The following is an 18,295-nucleotide window of genomic DNA, read 5'->3' on the forward strand; positions in this document are numbered from 1 at the left end:
TTTCTGCGCTTTCCTTAGGGGACTACAACAGTGTGTGTGTGAACACAAATACACGTCTTTACTGGATGGGTTGAAATGTTCCCTCAGTGTGATTTAGTAACGTTCTCCCATGTCACAGCCAGGCAGGCAGACCACAGCAAGAGTGCCAGGGCTGGCCCGGTGCCCCCTCCCAGGCCCACTTTAGGCCTCAGATTTCATCACTGCCAATACAGAGAGTATTACTGGTCCTTCACATGTTAAATCAATGTTGGGTATTTCTTCTTTTTGCCCCTCCTGGAGTGGTTGAGCTCCTGCACTTCTAACTCAGGGGGTCTGGGAATTTCCAGCAGGCTCTGGCCCTGTAACCATACTCCCCGGAGTCAGGCCCCAAGGGCTCGCCTGGGCAGGCTGCTGTCCCCATGTCCCTGACCTTTCACATCCCTCCACCCTGACCCCAGCCCTTAGACTCAGTACTTCCTCGGGCAAGGAAAGACCTGCTGGGCCAGAGAGTAAGTCAAGTACAGTAATGGAAAGTATGGTAATAGCTCAAGTCTAAAGACAGGTTAATGGAATGAAAAGATTGGCCAGAAATGCTGCATGAAAGAACTGATGAATGATTTTTAAAAATCATTATCAAGGAGAAATTCAATAAATGATCTGGAGTACTTGGTTAACAATTTGGAGGTGAGCTGGAGGGAAATGAGTCCCGTGTTACCCTACTCTAGTTGGCAAAATAAACTTCAAGTGCATTTAATTAGTGTTCCCCAAACTTCACTAATTCTCATGTCACTAGCACCAGTTTGCCCTGTGTTGATTATCACACACACTATTATCAACTTAAATTTTAAAATCGACTCATCTTTAAAAACTTCTTATCCTAAGCAACACCATCTATGAAATACAGGTTTGTATAGCAATTATATATTCATTTGAAAAGAACACAAAAATATGAATGGAATTCCTAAAATCATCTTACATTATCACCAAGAATACATATAGCATCCTTTGGGAAAGACTAACTTCAACAATTAAATGTTTAAAGAAAATAATCCATAAGAAATTAAGAGGAAAATGAAAGAGAATATTTATCAAATCTTTGATGAATTGTAAGGAGTGTATGTGAAGGACTTTTTAAATTCAGAAGTATAAGAAGAAATTGTAAGAGAAAATATAGACAGATTTGACTTCATAAACATTTTAAAACTCTGCTTATACAAAAGGCAAATCTCAACAAATTCTGCTGAGTGTCTTTCATGAAATCTAAGAGGGCTCCAGGTGTGGAGAGTTCTGCATCTGTGCGTCTATCTGGTTTAATGGAACCAGGGGACGGAGAGGACCAATAGCCTGGCAGCAACTCCCTCCCATTGTCTTTCTCTTTTCTTGCCCCCTAGCCAGGTGCAGGGGAGCATCAGATCTTGCTGACTTGGGTACCACAAATCCATGCACTTTTTCATACCAATCCTTCCTTGAACTCAGGGTTTTGCAACTCCCCCACTATTCACATTTGGAGATATTTCTTTGTTGGTGGGGTGGAGATGTGGGACTGTCTGTGCACTGTGGGAGGTTCCGCAGCATCCCTAGCCTTTACCCCACTTTATACCAGCAACAGCCCTTCCCTCCCCCGACAAGTTGTGACAACCAAAAATGTCTTGAGTCATCACCACATGTCCCTTGGGGAAGTGTAGCAAAATTGTCTCCATTTCAGAACCTGTGTTCCAACTCTGGTCTGGGAAGATGAATCCCCCACCAGCCAGCCCATCCGCCTCACCTTTCCGAGCTAAGCCCCAAGTCCAACATCTGTGCCTCTCTTCAAGACCATCTCCGCTTTCAGTTCTTGGCTACCTTTTCCTCCTCTTCCCAAAGTGTTCAGTATCATCACAGCACGTTCACGTTCTTTTTGTATTTAATTATTTCATGGAATCATGGATGGGAGCTTTAAAGGAATCTTATGTACATAGTCTAAACTCCTCTTATAGTTGAGGGACCCGTGGCCCAGAGAGTTGGTACTGGTTTCAGCTGCCGTGGCCGCTCACCACAGTAGCCCATAAGCCCCAGAAGTAGCCCATAAGCCCCATGGAAGGTATGTCTTAACCATGTCCTTTATTTTTGTATCCTGATGTTTTGACATGAGAGGCCCTGCTGGCTCTGGGGGGCCTGCCCCTCCCAGAGTTAGCCAATTCCTAGAGGTAGTAAGCACCTCACTCCGGAGTGCCCCCTTCAAATGCAAACCAACCAATCGAAAGCCTCATTACCCTCACCACCTTTACTGGCTCTCATATTCTTGGCCGCTATCCTCTGCCCTCAGCAGCCCAGAGCCAGCGGTACTAGACAACCAGGGACAGTCCTATGTCCCAGAGTGGGCTGGAATTACTCAAACCAGCTATCTTCAGTCTAACTGGCCTGCCTGACCCTTCCTTCCCAAGGAAACCACAATAAAGGCTCTTGTCCACAGTTTCTGCCTCTCTCTGTGCCTCCTGAGTGGTCTGGTGCTTCTCTACGTGGCCCTGCATGGTGTGGAGTTTCCCCTCCTCTTGGGATCCAGGAGCATAACAAACTGTCTTCTCAATGGCAGTCGTTCCCTTACCTGTTAGTCTGACCATACCTAAATAGACCTGTATTAATTAAAATGGGGAGGGGAGGACCCCGCCTTATTCACCTTCTCAGCCCTCCACCGTGCCTTGCCCAACAGGGGCTCAGTGAAGCGGCTTTAATTTCAATGGTACGTGGGACTGTTCTTCCAAAGTCCTCCTTGCAGTTTGCATGCCTATGTTCCTGCATATTATTTATACCTGCACGAGACAGTTTTACCTGTCAGATACTCATGGCATGGGACAGACCATCCCTCATGGAAACTTGGACTGTGGATGATGTTTGGCTCCAAATGAACCCCATGAATTGACAGATTTTTTTTTTCCTAATTAGGTTTTGCCTCCAGCTTACATTCCTTGTGATGGGGGCATGCTGATACCTGCTTGGTTGAGCGACAGAAGATAATCAGGTGAGAAAAGTTTGCTAAAGATAGTTTACAATGTGCTGAAATCATAGAAACAAAGGTGCTTAGAGCATCCAAATGAGAACATATATGGGAAAGCATTTTGCACAGGATAAAGAACTCTATAAAACAAGGCATAATACTAGTAATAACCACTCTCCATTTGACCCTGCTAAGTATGCTCAGCCATTGTGGCGATAGAGGTGGACTGCTTTGAAGCTGTACATTTTAGGGTGTCAATTTCCTTTTCACTACTGACACGATACTCCCTCTAAGTAGAGTAAAACACAGTAAACTAAGACAATAAATAAAAGCGGTATGTTAAAAAAAAAAACACCATGCCAAGTTGGATCTCTTTTTAATGTTAAGCAGTTAGCAAACCTGAAAATTGTATTTCTGATTGGCCTCTTCATCCAAGCCCAGTTGTTTACAGGTAAGGTAATGTCTAGCATGTTGGGGTCTCATAGCTGTGTTAGAATCTCCCATGTTCTTGGTTTTCCAATGGGGAGTCAGGCTTAGTAAATTAATTTTCAGGAGCTGAAAGCTTTATTTAAGAGTTGGACCCAACTTAAATATTTGACTAGTCTTAAGAATAGAAGATTAAAGCACAATTCATGAATTTGCAGATAGTTCTTCTATAATTTTGGGAGGGTACCAAATGCTTTTTTAAAAAATTTCTGTACAAATCTACTGGGTTTCCTGCCTGTGGACACTCAAGGGACACACTATAAGCATGTGGCTTCATATACACTTGCTGGGAGCAAAAGGCAAGGAAAGGGATGGTTTATTTGGGGTCAGTCACATGAACAGTGCTGGGGCTCCCGATAGAGTTCAAGGGTAGATTTCTTTTTAATTGTAGTAAAATACACACGACAAAATTTCCATGTGAACCCTTTTGAAGTGGCATAGGTCTGTTCACAGTGTTGTGTAGCCATCAACATTCTTTATCTCCAGATTTTTATCACCTCATACAGAAACTCTTACTAACTCATTAAATAATAACTCCCCAAATCCTCTTACCCCTGTCCTTGGTAACCTCTATTCTATTTTCTGTCTCTGTGAATTTGCCTATTCAAGGTATTTTATATAAAGTGGAATCATACAATACTTGTCCTTTATGTCTGGCTTCTTTCTAGTATAACACTGAGATATAATGAGTCATAAGAAATACATATTTGGTCATTCACATGATCAAATATATATTTCCCAGGTATATTTGGTCTTCATCCACAGTTCCTGAAAACACTGCAGAGTCTTTAAAGTGAAATGGGTGTTTTTCCATGTTAATAAGAGACTTTTGGACGCCTACCCAAGGGCAGGGGCTGGAGGTTGAATCAGCCAATGGCAAATAATTGAGTCGATCATGAACATGCGATGAAGCCCTCCCCAAAATCCCTGAGAAGAGCTTGTTGCTCTCGCTTGGCTCAGTTGGATCCTGTTTCTCTGTCGGGGGGAGAGGGCTTCTAAGCGTGGGGAACCAGAACGCCCCCACATGCCCCCAAGCCAGGCCCCAAACTCCGTAAGGACAAGCTCTCTTATTTGGGACCTTGCCCTGTGTCTCTCTTCATCTGGCTGTTAACTTGTATCCTTTAGGAAACTGGCAAACCTAAGTGCTTTCCTGAGTTCTGTGAGCCGCTCTAGCAAATTAATCGAACCTAAAGGGGGAGGTCGTGGGAACCTCCAATCCGTAGCCGGTAGGTCAGAAGCACAGGTAGCAGCCTGGGGTTTGCGACAGCCGTCTGGAGTGGGGTGGAGGGCCGTCTTGTAGGACGGAGCCCCTAACCTGGGGAATCTGGTGCTGTTTCCGGGCAGATAGCATCAGAATCGAGCTGAGTTCTTGGACACCCTGCCGGTATTCGAGAATTGCCTGGCGTTAGTATGTGTGGGAAGACCCCCCTCCCACATACTTACACATGTGGAATTGGGTCTGGGAACCTGAACAGAGTTATACTACTATTACTGCTGTGCATGACATTGTTATTGTTATATATATGTAGGAAAAGACTACACCCTTGCAGATATTTTCCAGGTTCATCCATGTAGCAGCGTATGTCGGAAGCTTGGCTTTTGATGTGGCAGTTCTATGGAGGCAGAGACATCACAGAGACAAGAGAAGGAAGGGCCTCCAAAGTGTCTGTATCCGGATCCTTGAGCACCTGTGATTAGAAAGGGCACACAGGTCCCACCAACTGACCAGTGCTTGAGTGGCTCAGGGTCTCAGCCTGCCCAGGGCTTACTTGGCCAAGAGCTTCCTGAATTTGTTCCTGGCAAGTTGAGCTTTGCTATCCATCTTCTCCTCCATGGAGCTGGGTGTACTTGGCCAAGGGCTCAGATGGCAAGAGACCCAGGCTTGGTTGATCCAGGGCAGATCCTCACCACGAGGCTAGCAATGCAAATATCTTCCGTTGCCCTAGCACAGAGGGAAACATAGCAGCCCGTTCCTCAGACTGGGCTTGTTTGCACTCCTGAAAAGACTGTCACAGAGTCAGATTCATTCTGACCATGAGGCAATCGCATGAGTTCTTGCCCATAAGCCTGGTAAATCGTTTGGGCTGGTCACCACGAGACCATCCTGTGCCACCTGGATACTACCTGCACTAGTGGAAAACTTCTCCAAGCTTCCCAGTCATCCTGGTCTAAGACATCTGCAGTAGACCCCACCAGGTAGTCCTTGATGAAGGACTTGAACCCATTCACCAGCTGGTCAGGAGTAACGTTAAGAGCTGGGGTCATCAGGAGACCTGAAGTTCAAGGTCATATTTTCTAAAGTCTAAGATCTAGGGGTTACTGCATCCTTGCTGTCCACAACCTTATCAATGTAGCCAGCCTTCCCGATTACGTTCCACAGCAACTCCAAGGTTCTGTACATTCTCTAGGATATGAATCAGCAAACTTTCCCTTTGAGGGGCCAGACAACAAATATTTAAGGCTTTGTGGGCCAAAAGGAAAAACTGGTGATCTCACACAGATGCAGGTACTTAAGCAACAAGAGGGACAACAAATTTCCACAAATTTCTTCTTGATGAAATTAAAAATATAAAATAATAATAAATGAGTATCTCTATTTTGGTAATTGGGCTATTAACGAGAATAATGTAATTCTTTTTTGGAGGGGGATGAGATTTTGCTCAACTGAGGTGCTAAGTTAGTGTCCTTACCATGGGGGTAGAAAGGTGGCCTCATTCTTCCACAAAGTCTTCCCTTGCAAGGTCTCTGCAGTACGGTTACCTGCTCCCTGGTGAACTCGGGAGTGTGTGGCCTGAATCTCTCTTTCCCCTTGGTATGGTGTTGGAGGGCATTTCCTATGGGGAAGCAGGCTAAGAGCACAGCTCTGTGCTGAGACCCCCTGGGTCTGAATTCCAGTTGAACTAATCATTACTTCTGTGATCTTTGACATTTACTTAACTTACCTAGGAACTTGCGTTCGTTCCCTCACCTATGAGGTGAGTAACAGTATATATGTCACAGGGTTGTTACAACAATTTCATGAGCTAATGAACACAAAGCTTCAGAACAGTGCATGACATACTGTAACACACTCCATGCTGATGTTATACTTCTTCTGATTTTTCTCCAATTAAAAATGCAGAAATATTCTTGGCTTGAAGGCCACATGGTAACAGGCAGTGGGCTGGATCTGACCTGTGAGTTAGATTTGGCTGATGTGTGCTTTAGGGTGTTAAGAGCGAATCGCCCCTTGTCATCCATAGGAGGCATCTTTGCATATTTCTCCTTGGTGACATCCTCTGGTTGAGGTGGGCTTCTGCTCCCGTGAGCAGGGCTTTCTTGAAGTCACAGCTCCAACAGGGAGGACAACGAACTCCTGCACTGCCAGCTCATGACCAGAGTGAGAATGACAGGGGATTTCACCGAAAGCTGGGACTCGTCAGTCGCTTCTGGATTGCCAGCCCAGGACTCAGTGTGACCACAAAGGTTGTAACAGCTTCGGCTTTATAGGCAGCAATACTTCTAGTATGGTATCTGCACCAAATTTAGATTTATTCCCAGTGTCACCCCTGCCAGTCATCAGGAAAGTTTGTCACTCTCCCCCAGTTCTACCCAACCACCTCACAGACTTCCCGATGTGCTCAAAGTCTCTGAAACACTTCTCCTTTAGAGCAAGTCTTGTCATTGGACAGAAGCTCTTGAGCCTTACAGATACTGAAACACAGCTGGGTACAGAGCTCTGGAGAGGCCAGTGTAGGTTTCATCCTTGATGGGGTGTTTCCATGACAACTGAGATCTCCAGCCCTGTAGGTGCCAACGGGGAGGGTCAAGTCCACAAGCTCACGGATCTCTCTCTTCTTGTGCCACTGAGCTCTCCTCATCGGCTGCTCGGCTCTTTCTCTACTGTCCTCTCTCCCTTTTCTTTAAATATTACTTTGCTTCAATTTCAGCAAACTTTTGCTTCTTCATCAGCTTCCATCCATGTACAAAAAGGAACCAGCTCACTTTTGGTTTTTCCCTTTGTTCAACTTCAGATAACATCTATGAAAGCTTAGGGCTTTGATTATGTGCCAGCCAATTTCTCTAGTCTTTCTATAAAAGTACCCATAGGCCCCTGCACATCAAAATGCAAGTACACAAGTCACTTGGATGCCAGGCACTTTGCAGGATGCTTATTCCTGATCCTTCCTCTTCATGAAGCTGTCACCTGTAACCGGGGTGGGGAACACTGAATTTATCACCCAAACCGGAACACTTTCACAGTAAGCAGATGCACTGACTGGAGATGATATATAAACTGGGATTACCAAATAACGTGGGACACACCATCCTTCAATCTGCACTCATCTTATAAAGGAGACTTCAATGAAAAGTCTTTATATACAAAGACTTACTTCTAAGAGAAAGCTGTGTTCCCAAATCCACTCAAAAAGCCAGAAACCGAAGTAATTAACCCTCAGAGGCGATACATATCTCTGCTGTCGGGTGAGCTGGAGACGGATTGGTGCAGCTGTCACAGAAAAGGCTTCTTCTGTAAGTTGTTCACACCACAAGACTTATTCTGAGTCCCTGCCACCCCGATTCTGAAGGCCCTGCTTTATGGTGAGCCAGCGCCCCTTGTCCTGCCTTGGTGTGCTGGTTGTACCTGCAGCAAGGTGCTCGCTCCCTAAGCCCAGCCACCACTGCAGCTTCACCCAGCTTGCGGCTGCACCCCAGCCCCCAGACTGGGGCCAAGCACAGACCGGGTCCTGCTCAGCACTGTGCTGCCCCGGGGGTAGATGTTCTGCACATCCAATGTGCTCTAGAGAGTATTGCTGAATGAATAGCTGAGCCAAAAAGGCTGAAGACATCCCTCCACTGTAGAGAAGAGGATTCAGTCTCCTGGAAGCAAGGCTTGGGGAGGAAGAAGGGAAAGCCAGCCACACGCCCACCACCGCTGCCCACCTGTCCTTACCCACCAGGAGTGCTCCAGGCCCAGGGCCTTTGCATTGGCTGTTCCCTCTCCCTGGAAGGTATCTCCCTACAGATACATCTATGGCTCACCCTCCACTCCTTCAAATCTGGGCTCGGGTGTCTTTTCTCTGAGAGGCCTTCCCTGAGCAGGCCATTTCAGGCAGCACAGGCGCTCCTGCTCCCCGACGGTGGCCCGCCGCACCCCCATCTCCTCTCATCAGCACTGTATGCACACAGCAAGGGCACTGGCTCTGCCGCTGGAAGCTCAGCCGCACGATGGAAGCGCGTCGGTCTTGTTGACTTGACTTGACTGCTGCCGGCGGTGTTGAGCACGGTGCCTGGACGGCACGAGGGGCCAGTGAATGTTGTGAATAGCAGGACTCTGCCTCCTCCCATCCTCTGTTAGCCCAGAGGAGCCGGCGGGCCTCTTATCCAGACCCAGTACCTCCACCTTTGCTCTCAACTGCATCCCTTCCTGCCTTTTGAGACTTTGTCCTGTCAGCTCTTTCTTCTCTCTTCCATAAACTCGGTAGCTTCCTTTCAGCTGCGTAATAACTCTGATATTTTCCTTGGACTTAGTATATGTTGGGCTCCATTCTACAAATTCTGTATCAGTTCACTTACGCCCCGCAATAGCCCTGTGAGGCAGAAATGATTGTCCATGTCTACATGAAGAGGAATGGAAGGGCAGAGCAGGTGAGGACCTTGTCCGGGCCCCCAGAGGGAAGTAGGGACACCAGGATTTGAAACGCGCACACTGGCTGGGGAGCCAGCTTCGAGTCACTCTGCCATCGCCACTGGCTCAAACCCTCCAGCGCTTATACATACATTGGCTTTTCTCATCTTGAATGAACAACCCAGCTTTCATGCCGTGTTCTGTGCAGCTACTTCTCTATCTCTTCCCGGCCTTTGTATACTTCTTTAGAGTATCATCTTTGTTCTTCTGTCTCTGCTCCCCCCTGCCGCCCTCTCCTGGTACCACTCCAATCTAGTTCACGTCCCCACCCCTCTTTTCAAAGAGCTCTTGTATGACCACCTTGCAGTGGACATTGCTTGGTTCCCATCTTATCCCAACCCCATCCATTGAGGACGGGGGCTTCCTCCCTCCTGGATAAGCCCAAGTCAGGGCTTCCCAGGCTGTCCTTGGGGTGGCCCTGGACAGACCTGCTCCTTCTGGAGGAAACCTGCTACTGCGAACAGACCTGATGAACGATTCCAAGTGAAGAGATGAGCTGGGGTCCTCAGGGCATCTTTAAGATTCCTTCTGGCTAGAAAATCCATTATTGTAAATCATCTCTCAACACTTTAAGGCTTCAATTACAATGGCATAAAATCTCTTCTTGAGTCTGACTGTGCCCCTGATAGAGGGTGCCCCCAATTTAAAATCTCAGTTTTTCTCTATCTTCACATCCACCAGGAATTTGTCCGAAATTACTTTCTTATTTTTTTCTTACAAAATACTTGTTTTGTAAACTATTCAAATACAAGATCATGTTGAATGTGTTTTTTTCAAACAAAACAACCTCTCTCCCCCCCCACCAAAATTTACTCTCTAAGAGTGATGCCATCACCATCCCAGGTGACAATCCCTGTCCCTGGACATGTTAACAAAACACGTCCCTAAGAAGAGGATGCATATTCCAAGAGGCCAGTGAAAAATATTAATAACTTTATTTGCTTGAGCTGCATATGTGCCAGGCGTTGTATCAGTGGCATATTAATTTTTTATCTTTCTGTTTCAGAAGTAGAACACACTGGCCCAGAAAGGTTAAGTGATTTGCTCAGAGTCACCCAGTAAAGTGGCAGAGCAGGGACTGGGAACTGCCATGTGCATGTAGCCAAATCTCCTGGGCCTGCAGAAAGCTGACCCCTGCACCTCCTACCCCCAACCTACATGTAAGGGTTTAATATACTGTCTAGGAGGCACCAGAGGATTAAGAGGAAGTAAAGGTTACCCCACAAACAGTTATGAGATAGTGAGCTAATTGGGAAAATATTCAAGTTAGATTCTCCACTTGCACCACACCAGTAAGGATAAAATGCAATCCAACTGTTAAAAGCTATGCTTAGGAATTATTTTACATGAAAATTCATTCCATCCTTCTGCTTTAGTGTGTTTGGGCTGCTGAAACATTAATACCATAGATTAGGTAATAGAAATTGCCCCCAGTTCTGGAGGCCAGAAGTCCAAGGTCGAGTTTCCAGCCTCTTGGGGTCTGGCAAAGGCCCTCTTCTAGGTGACAGATGGCCGACTTCTCTCTGTGTCCTCCCACGGTGGAAGGGGTGAGAGAGCTCTGTGGGGTCTCTTTCATAAGGGCACTAACCCCCTTATGTGAGGGCCCCACCCTCATGACTTCATCACCTCCCAAAGATCCCACTTTAGAGTTGGGATTCCAACATATGAATCTGGGGGGACATAAGCATTCAAACCACAGCCCCTCCATTGGCCAGTTACTTAGTGTCCATTATTGTCCGTCACTGGCCTCCCGCTGCAGACACAGCGTTAACCTTGGCTGTCTTTTCTCCTTTTCTGTGGTATTGGAAATATAGTGCTGCAAGCCTTAGCCGAGGCTGGCAGCTGAAAACTTCCCATTTCATTCATGGGGCATGGTGTGGGTAAACCCGTGCTCTTTCAAGAGAAACGGAACGCCCACCCAACATGCTGCGCTTTGCCCTTGAACCCACCTCGCTGGGACTTGAAAGGCCTCTACCTTAAGTCGGCCTTTATTCCCTCTCTTTTGTCCCTTCTTGACAGACCATATTCAGACACAGCAGCCCCACTAATGTCACCTGCAGCCTCTGCCTGAGAAAGCCCCTGGGGGGCACTGGGTGGGGAGGACTTTGCAGTTGCTTTGCTGCTAGGTGTTTGGTGTGTCCATTCCCCACCCTGCCTGGTCCTGGATAAATGCTCACACCCCCCTTGCCCGGCGGTTACCACTCAGGGAGCGTCACTGTCGTCTGGAGGGAGGACGGCTGGGACCATCAGGTAAGGGGATGGGCGTTCTGGCTCCGATGGGTTCTGGCTTGGCAGCTCTACAGCTCTCTAAGTCTTGACATCCTCTGTAAAGCAGGGGCCTGTAGCAGGGTTACAGTGAGAAGCTCCTGACAGACGTGGATGTCGGGTGTGGCTGCTGCCCTACGGATCAGAGCAAGCCACTGCTAAGCACGGGCTCGGCCAAGCCCCTGAGAGCAGCTGTCCCCAGAAAGCTGCCTTTCAAAGGTGCAGCCCACCGAGGGGGAAATAAGGGGCAGTGGATGGAAGAGCATGGAGCCTGCCGACGGCGGCAGAACCATGGTTCCCACTGCCCCTGATCTCACCGGCAGTGTCAGTATGGGGAGTGGGGGGCCTGTCCGGAGAGGAGGTCTGCCACAGATTAAATTAGTACATTTTCTTTCTTCAGCAAAGACACTCAGCTAAACAGCAGAACGTCATGTTGCTGAGAGCTGGATGTGGTCTGTCCATCAGCTTTGGGGCTGTGCTGGACTGAGCCCCAGTGGGACCCTTGTGTGGTGGTCTGGTCTCTGAATGAAACTGACCACCCATGGGTTCTCTGTGCTCTGCTGATGAACTGAGCGAGACCCCAAGATATCCCTTAGCCACAGACACCTTCCTCCTCCATCAGGTGGCCAACTCTGAATCTCTCCCAACCCTTCCCAATCCCTCCTCATCTGCCCAACCCCAAGATACTGGGGTTGCTCAGAGCTTCCAAGCACAGGTCATTTGCCCAAACCCTAACTTCATTGCTTATCTATATGCCATTACTCCCTGATGTAACTTCAGGCGCCCCTCACTCCTGGTTCCAGAGTCACAGGACACCCTGGCTGCCTCCATGCAGACCTCAAACCTAATGGGAACATGCCCCGAGCCCTGCTCTTCCCCAGTCTCCTCTCAGGGAGGCACCCCACTTAGTTCATTCAGAATCAGGGAGGCATCTCTTGTTTCCAGTCCCCTTCACCAGGTTTCCCCTTCCAAGCCCACCCAGCCTTTAAGATTTTTACCACCCACGGAGAGCAGGGGGCCGTGGCCCCAGGCCTTCACCCCGGATCACTGCTATGTGCTTTGCCTTATCTGCCCATCCTCTCATCTGGCCCAGAGCCATGCCCTGCCCTGCCAACCCCTCCCGCGTAGGACCCAGCTTTCTGAAACGCGAAGTGCGACGTGGCACTCCCTCCTTGGCACCCTGCAGGGTTCCTTCAGGTCCTCATGGCTTTCAAAATAAAGTGCAGATTTATTAGCCCAGAGGATGTTTTCTGAGCTGGCATTCTCTGTCCTCATGTCCACTTTTCCACACATCCACCTGCTAGCTCCACCAAGCAGAGGGTAGTTTCTGGAATGTGTGCATCGGATCCAGGATTGTGCCTGTGAGCATTAGGAATACCCCTTATTCTAGTTTTCATTTACTTAAGCCAGAGTTTATGAACGGAGAGCCCCGCGTCCATCTAGCCTACATACGTACTGGGGGGGCGGGGAACTTGCATATGTTAAACTTTTTAAAAATCAGAGGCCGATACTTCAAACTCAAGGGACTAATCATTATAAAATGTCTTAACTACTGGCTTCTTTTGAACAATCAGATCCAGCAGTACTGTACCACAGTAATTGGTGTAGCTGAGAAGCAGCTGTGGTTCGGGTTGGGGTAGGGGGTGATAATTGCTACATATTTCCATAGTCCACACCACTCCCTATTGTTTTGCACTGAGCTATTTCACTCAGTTATGGGACCTGCCTGGCACCTGAAGGCATCTGAGTTTGAGATCCCATGATCTACTCTTACTGAGCTAGTAAAACCCAGCTCATGTCACCTTCTGCATGAACTTCCTTGACTCAGAAGCACCCCCACCCTCACCCCCACCCCCTGCCAGGTACAGCAAGGCTGCAGGACCTGGGGGTGTGCAGGCAGTGACGGGGTACTAGTTTCTAGCTCTTTGTCAGTGACAACTGTCAAGATGCTTATTAATAAAGTCAACCATAAGTGGAAGAGGAACACCCAGGGGCATTATTCCCCCTGCAATGTTTAGGAGACAAAAGTGCTGGAAAAGGAAATTTGCGAGCTCTGTTCTTTGATATGGTGCAAGGCTGCTTTCTGGGGCTTGTTGATTGAATCACTAACTGATAGGCCAGGTAGAGGAAGCCAGCTCTGGCTCTGAACTCAGCCCCCACGTCTTCAGGTGTTAACTGTGGGGCCGCTGCCCCCACCCCCCTGCTCTTCCTCTTACCCTGAGCACCAGTCCCGACTCCCAGGTGGGCCAGGGCCTGCTGGGACATCAGTCGTAGGCCAGTCTGCCTTCAGGGTCTGGGCTGGTGGCTCTGATGGTGTTCTGGGGACAATGCTCAAGGTGTCATTGAGGGTGTGGTATCATATCAGCAGCTGCCTCAGAGACTCACCTGCTCCCCACTTCTCCTGTCATCAGATCCCCATAAAAAATGCCAGGAGAGAAGACTAGGGAGAAAGGGGATAGCCTGCCCCTCCCTGAGGTTTAGAATAATCCAGAGGCAAAGAGAATTCTTTCCCTGCCAACTTCTCCATGTGACCACAGTGGACTGACAAGTGGTTGGGAGATTTAACCCCTTTCTTCCTAGACAGATCATCTGCTCTTGCAAAATATCCTGGCAGACGAAGGGCTTTGCAGGCACGTTCAGCATGGGAGATGCTGTGGGGCAGGCATGGGAAGAGGGTGCATGGAACCCACCCACCACCTGGCAGAGGGATGGCAGAAAGGGGTCCAGCCTCCCTGCTTTCTTTACAAAAATGCCTCTTTGATCCAATATTGCCAAAGCAAAGGGCAGCAAAAAAGAACACAGGGTTTGGGGTGGTGCCCAGCTCTCTGCCTTCACTAGTAGATTATTGAAAACTGAGGTTCTTCACTCCTTGAAATGAGTAAACAGTAGAGAGTAACAGATAATGGACACACAGAAACAGCTCGGCAGATGCTATTTTTATTTTATTTGTAGTGTTGTTCTCATTAAAACTTTTTTGAGAAGAGAGAGTAGGTCGTGACTGAATTCTTCTGCTTTCTTCCCATCATTCTGTTCCAACTAATGTGCATTTGTTGAGCGTCTACTATGTGACAGGTCCTGAGCTAGGCCCTGGGGTCGTAGTGGGGATGTGGTCAGATAGTCCCCAGGTTGAAGGTGCTTAAAACCTCCATCTGGAGACAGGAGACACACATACACAGCCAAGAAAGACCCCACACAGGAAAAGACGCCTACAGGAAATGCCTTGGTAAAGGAACAGAGTCACAAACATCTGTGTGCATTAGGTGGACTAAGAACACAGGAGAAGCAGGGACGGAGGGTTAAGCCTCTGTAAGCAGGGAACACTCCGGAGTGGTCAGGGAAGAGCTGTTTTAGAAGATGGCATTTGGTCGGATCCCTAAACATATGGGGGAAGGGGAGCCAGCCTTGCAAAGGGCTGCGGGAAGAGCATCAGGCAGAGGGGTCCGCTTGGGCCAGGAGCTGAAGACAAGAGCTGACGGGCTGGGGCCTCCCAAATCTTCCCTCCTTTAAAATTCAAGATGTCGCCGGGCCCTGCTCTGCCCCGAGGATGGCCTCTGAACTTCATGCCTGCTCTTCCCTCCCCATTTCTGTTTATTGGTCCCATTTTCACGGCAAGAGTGTGGCTTTGTTTAGAGATCCTCCTCTTCTTTCCTTCTCTCCCCTCTTTGTTTCTTTATTTTTACAAATACACCCTTTCCTTTCTCGAATATTCTCCTGCCTGAGATGTCCCCTCCCTGACCTGTTTCTCCTCCTTCTCAAACCTCTCCCTGGGCTAGACTGTAATCATGGCGCCCTTTAATCAGGGACCCCTCACTGTTCTAAGGACAGAGGTCTCTCCAGCGTCATCAGGGACGCGCTGATGACCGAGCCCAGTGGCCGTGAGCACCCTCACCCTTACTGTCCTCCCGCCGGGAGTACCCGCCTCTCCTGCCCACTGCTTTGGTCTCCTGGTTCCCCTCTCACCTCTCCATCCTCCGAGGTCTTTGCTACCTTAGTTTCCCCTCCTGACTCTCTAAATGAGGCAAAGACCAGGGCTTCCTCCAGGGATTTCATCTACACTCATGGCTTCAACTACCATCTCCCCACAGATGGCTTCCGATTTGCATCCCCAGGCCTCCTAAGTATTATTCTCCTATGGTTTGCTCCCTGGTTGCCCACCATCTAGGTGACAGTGAATCAGTCTCTCCCTCTTTCAGGGCCTTGGTCGCCGCACCTGGAAAATAAAGGGGAGTGGGCAGGCTGGCCTTGCAGGTCCCCCGCTGGAATAGTGGTGAGGCAATGACTCTTAAATGTCTTCATTCCCACATAGATGAACTCCATCCTCTTAAAATCATGTTTAAAGCCAGACTCACCATTGGACCATAAGATAGGTTCCCCTTTGGCGTCCAACACCCACCCTGGGCTCAGCCATTGCCACTGGCTGCCCCCAGAGTGCTGCCATCTCTCTTCTGTAGCCACGACTCCCTAACTCTCGCTTCCTTTCCATCTGTACACCCCCAGCCTGTACCCCCACTGCCGCAGCTGTAAATGACCTGGGCTGTCTCCCCTCTCTGAGCAACTTATACATTGTCTGCCCAATTCCTGTCCAAACCCCTTCAAGGGTCCCAAAGGTCCATACCAGCTCCTTCTGAGCCTTGTGGATCCTTTTCAGAATCCCTTAAAAAGTATGGATGCTTTGCCCAGAAAAATGTCTAAAATTTCAAGAGGTTCGTGGATTTCCTGAAAACCCATCACAGACTCTTCAGAGGTCTCTGGACCCCAGGTTAAACCAAAGCAACCCCTAAGGAATCAAGTGTGGTCTCCTCAGCCCCTGAACAGCTCTGCTCTCTGTCCTACCTGATTTTCCTCCACCTCCAGGGACTCCCGAAGCCCCCACTCTGGCCAAGCGACAAAGGTAGGAATAGTTCCTTGAGCACTCGTACCTTCCTTGTGATTGTTTCTCATCTTTCACAAGATGATTCTCCACAAGGGCAGATCCATTTCTGCCCCATTCATCTTTGTATGCCCAGGGCACGGCACCAGGTAAATGATCAGTTACTATTTCTAAAATGCAGCATTTTAGCATCACCAGCACACACTGTCTGCCATGGGCCAGTCTGCTGGGAAAGCCCATCTGTCCCTGATTAGGTGCAGAAACAGCAGCCTTACAAGACCCTCGTAACAGCCCTGGAGAAAAGCTTCAGGATGGCTTCCTGGTACCTGGTTTCTGGGAGAGTTACTGTGTGGGTTGTGCTCCCGTGTGGATCACCAACTTCATTCTTTGTCCTCGGATGCTTCCTACGAGTCCTATCCCAAACCCTCCTCCTCCAGAACATGTCTCTCTTGTCCCCAGCCCTTTGTGGGGACCCCCCTCGTTGGAGCTCCTACTGTAGGAACCATCAGTACCATTAGCAATATCGTCATTTTTGCATTTATTCCATGGCAGGGCTCACCCTGAGGACAGGAACCGCCGCTAGGCTGACGTAGGGCACAGACAAGATGCTTATTGGAGGTAATGGATCTTCCTGATAATCAAAGGAAGAAGGTTTCCAAAGTTCCCCAACTTAGCTCTGTTTGATAAAAGCTCCTCTCTATTTTATTACACACGTGCACGTACTTTTCTGAAGCACAGTATATTAAGCATGATTTATTGTGAACACCAATCCTGCTGTAATATAATGAATCTCCAAGTGGTACTGAGAGGTGGGGGAATAATGATGCTATCAAACCTATTGTACAAGTTTATATCCAGACGTCCTGCTGAGATGCGAAATTGTCCTTTGCGATGCCTGGCACATAGCAGAAGCTCAGTATGTTAGTTTGCCTTCCTCTCCTCTTACCGTGGACTTTTTTTCTTTTTAATGTAGAGCAGGTGGTGGGTGAAAATAGATCAGCACCTATTTATTGCCTTGCTCTAAAATTTCAGGGCAACAATTTGAAGCATAGCAAAAGGATCTATTTCTAGTGAGTCTGGGCTCTGTTTAACAAGGAAACTCATTAAGGGAGGCACCCAGTTGTGACATTTAGAGTTAGGGAAAACCTGTGGGTTAGTCTAACTCTTATTTGACAGATGGGGAAATTGGGGTCTGGAGAGTTTGGGGCTGCCCGTAAGGTCCTGGCCTACTGGTGGCAGGGCCACAATCAAAGCCCAGACTTGAATGTTCATTCATTCCAGATACATCTCCCATTAAGATGCTTTCCCACAGCAGCCCCCAAACTCCTTGAGTACTTTCTGTGTGCTGGGTTCATCTCTGCAGGTCACGGGCACCTCGCAAGGGGCTTGGGAGTGCCTGTGATTAGTGAATCAGATGCATTTTTCTCACACAGCTTGCTGATGATTGCACAACGCTCACAGTAACTATCCCAGAAACCAGGTACCAGGAAGCCATCCTGAAGCTTTTCTCCAGGGGTGTTGCGAGGGTCTTGTAAGGCTGCTGTTTCTGCACCTAATCGGGGACAGATGGGCTTTCCCAGCAGACTGGCCCATGGCAGTGTGTGCTGGTGATGCTAAAATGCTGCATTTTAGAAATAGTAACTGATCATTTACCTGGTGCCATGTCCTGGGCATACAAAGATGAACGGGGCAGAAATGGATCTGCCCTTGTGGAGAATCATCTTGTGAAAGATGAGAAATAATCACAAAATAACTAAAGTGAATACACCACCACCTAGTTCAGGTAGAACAACCCTCTCCAGTGGTTAATCTCCACCTACTTCCAAGACAGAAAATAAAAACAACACTACACAATGGGGCTCTGATGAAGACTAAAATCCAAAAGTCAACACATTTTACTTTATCTCATCTCAATTGATCTCCACTCCCAAACGGTCCAGCTTCAAAAGGTAAGATTAGGTGCCATTAAGTTAGCCAGACCAGCATTGATTTAAAAACCCTCCCTGATGCTACGGGGTGGAGGAGGTTGCAGACTCTTATTAATCTCCTTGTT

The 18,295-nt window shown here is 48.2% G+C and overlaps 1 protein-coding gene and 1 long non-coding RNA gene across 2 annotated transcripts in view; one reads left to right on the top strand and one right to left on the bottom strand.

The window, feature by feature from the left end:
• Positions 1-5,773, top strand: part of LOC118935557 (uncharacterized) — a 36,460-nt gene extending 30,687 nt beyond the window's left edge. The window contains exon 3 of the long non-coding RNA XR_005033889.2: positions 2,902-5,773. This is a non-coding gene — a long non-coding RNA (uncharacterized LOC118935557). The remainder of the gene's footprint in view (positions 1-2,901) is intronic.
• ST8SIA2 (ST8 alpha-N-acetyl-neuraminide alpha-2,8-sialyltransferase 2) overlaps positions 1-18,295 on the bottom strand; it is a 58,170-nt gene that overhangs the window by 26,778 nt on the left and 13,097 nt on the right. The window lies entirely within an intron of this gene.

The sequence above is a fragment of the Manis pentadactyla genome, chromosome 18 (assembly GCF_030020395.1).
Source record: "Manis pentadactyla isolate mManPen7 chromosome 18, mManPen7.hap1, whole genome shotgun sequence".
Lineage (NCBI taxonomy): Eukaryota > Metazoa > Chordata > Mammalia > Pholidota > Manidae > Manis > Manis pentadactyla.